Below are 3241 nucleotides of genomic sequence, written 5' to 3'. Positions count from 1 at the left end.
AAAAAAATTGAGATTTTTATCATTATTTTATAATACATTTTCATATATTTATATTAGAGTACAAATTTAAAAAATATTATTACTTATTTAAATAACTTTTGATCCAGATGGTCAATTGTTTCTATTTTTTTTTGTATTATTATTAAATGAAATTTAGAATAGTCTGTAATTTTTTCAAGCACCTAGTTCTTAACATATTGCATTTTCCTTACAACCTCCTTAATCGGGGACACCGAAAAATGTGTTTGAATGAGTTTTAATAACCACACGTTCTACGTAATCCAACGTAATTCGCGCACAAGTGAATTCATCGGAAATCGACTCTCCCTCAAATTTTCCACGTATCTGACGTAAAGTTGGTTAAAAAATTACAAAAACACACCAGCCGAAAATGAGTGGCACAAATAAAAAGCATGACAGTATAGGAGTATATAAAAATCGGTGCGCAAATGATCTCTTTGTTAAAACGAGGTGTAGTAAATAAATATTGCGAAAACGATTCGGCCGAAAATAAACGTTGCGAATAAAAGATATGATAAGAGTGTAAAGGAAATCATCGTAGTTGCGCAAATGGTCTCTATTAAAAAAAAAAAAACGATGCAAGTTCAAAGATCCGATCGTTCGAGTCCCGCTCTCTAAAAGTGAATCAGTATTATTATTGAAAAACAGTAAATATTCGTTGATGATTACATCAGTTATAAATAGCACTAAAGTCACTTAGAGCGATCCGGCAATTGCGTCAAGTGCAGATTTCTATAGAAATACTTAGAGCGTTACACTCTAAATTTCTTGCTGTGAAATCTGACTCCAAGAAAGTGAAAATATAACCATTCTTCTCTTTTTGAAAAAAGAAAGTGAAAATTTGCTCTAAAAAGAGTGAAAATTGTCATTCTTTTTCAAGAAGTGAAATATTTTCACTTTTTTCAAGAGTGGTTGTATTTTCACTCTCTTGGAGTGAGATTGCACTGCAAGAAATTTAGAGTGTAAAATGCTATAGTTACAGATCAAACCGAGATGCCATTTGTATCCAGTAATCACGTACAGAATAATGCCTTGAATGAGTATTGGTGTTACCTGTGAACATCATCTGGGACATAATTATATCTTTTGTAATTGTAAGTGAATAAAACCAAAAAATATTTTTTCTGTTTTAGTATTAATTATTTATTTTTCCTACTCTTTATTTTTTAATGTTATTTATTTTAGAATTATTTTAGTATTATATTTTTTTGCTTTTTTCTTTTAAGTATTTTTGTATGAATTTGTGGAAAGATGCCTTATATGTATGTTCTTTTCAATTGAGAATAAAATTTATAATCTCAACAAACATCAACTAATAGTACATAATTATTGATTATAATTTCCCACTCAACAATGTAACTATTATGTGTTATACAATTGTAATGTTATATTACAGTTGAGTAGGAAATTATAACTAACAGTTGTTACTATTAACTGGTGTTAGATGACATAGGGTAACTGTCCCAATTACTGTGCCTGTCCCTATTAGTGTGTGCTTTTGTATTTCGATGAGTCATAAAAAAAACTAGCATAAATAAATAAGAAAAAATATTTTTTTTGTTAAGTTAAATTATTAATGCATACGATACCGAAGATAATATTTTATTTTTTGAGTATTAAAGTATTTTAAATATTTTTCGAAAGATACGAGGAATTTATATAAATTTAGTAATACGTACCGCAAGATTTTAAACTTGTCCCTATTAATGTGTCCTGTATTGGAACTGAGAACGTTGTATTATGAGTGTACTTTGAAATAAATATAATTGAAAGAATGATTTATGTAATATTAACATAAACAATTAGCTTAAATTTATTATCTGTTTTAGTAACTATATGTTAAAATGAGTCAAATGTGGAAAGCCACACAAATTAGGGGCACATTAATAGGGCCATCGCCACTTAGAGGACTCACTAATAGGGACAAAAACATGTTTTCTATTTTTGTCAAAAGCATTATAAAGTATTAACATTTTTTAGATTAAAGAAATATTATAAGAAAAAGAAGTAGTTGAAAAACCGATATTGATTGCAAGCAGATAAAATTAAAGCTACAATATTTAATAATTAATTCAGTAATAAGCAAATTGGCTAAAAGGCACATTAATAGGGACAGTTACCCTATATATATTTCTTTCGGAATGCTAGTTTGGTTGAGTAAAGATGGGCGTCATCCCATCAAATTGGTAGAGAAATCTACATTACGGAGGTAGTGATCTAGATATTTCTATGGAAATCTGAACGACCATTTTTTCGCTGGGTGTGTTCCTGAATCTTCTGGCAGGAGCAAGACGAAGAAAGAGAAAATCCTTCCTCTCATCCTCTCACAAGTTGTTTGATCTTAGAGCTCTCAAGATTTAGCTATGAAAATTACTTCCATCGTCTGTTCTTTGTGGACTGCCCCCCCCCCCCCCCCCAGTATCACAAAGCGAGAGAGCGAGAGAGAAAGAATGATAACACGGAAAAACAAATTTGTTTGCGTTGTTTGAAATCCCTCAAAATTGTTACACAAAAAGAACGAGAAAAAATAAATATAGATATATTCGAGCGCTAAAAAGAGAAAAAGCAATGATTCTGAATGTAAAAACTGCAAGCAACGCGAACAGACCTAACAATACGAATGGGTGAATTACGAACGATAAAATTACAACGACAAATGATGGCGGAGAGCGGTGAGATTGTGTAATCGCAGGATACATATCAGAAGATACCACGGATGATCACGTGCCAAATTTAATTCTTCTTTCATGTTGTAAATCTACCGGCCACCAATCAACGCTGTTCGCCACATCAATATATATTCGCGAATATATATTATATATATATATATATATATATTCAATTAATGCGTATTTAATCTTATTTGTCTGTTGCCAATGTGTCTCGCCTGTACACGTCATAAAGTTCTATAAATGATTAAACTGTTATAATTGACTCCTCGATCGCATAAAGTATTTTTCACCCTTATTACCCGCCGATTAATTCATCAAAAACACGAAAACGTAAGGGAGGTATTAGGACAATTAATAGATATGACTCAATTAATTATTATAGACGAAATGACAAAAATTTTAAATATTAAGCTTTCAATAATATATATGATTCTAAATCAATTCGTTATTTATAAAAATTTAATAAGACTTAAATCAAGCTTTTGAAGATATATATCTTCGATTGATGATATATCTTGAAGATATATATCGAATCTGTTGTTGAGCCC

This window comes from Trachymyrmex cornetzi, unplaced genomic scaffold (genome assembly GCF_001594075.2).
Source record: "Trachymyrmex cornetzi isolate Tcor2-1 unplaced genomic scaffold, Tcor1.1 scaffold319, whole genome shotgun sequence".
Lineage (NCBI taxonomy): Eukaryota > Metazoa > Arthropoda > Insecta > Hymenoptera > Formicidae > Trachymyrmex > Trachymyrmex cornetzi.
This window is presented reverse-complemented; position numbering follows the sequence as displayed.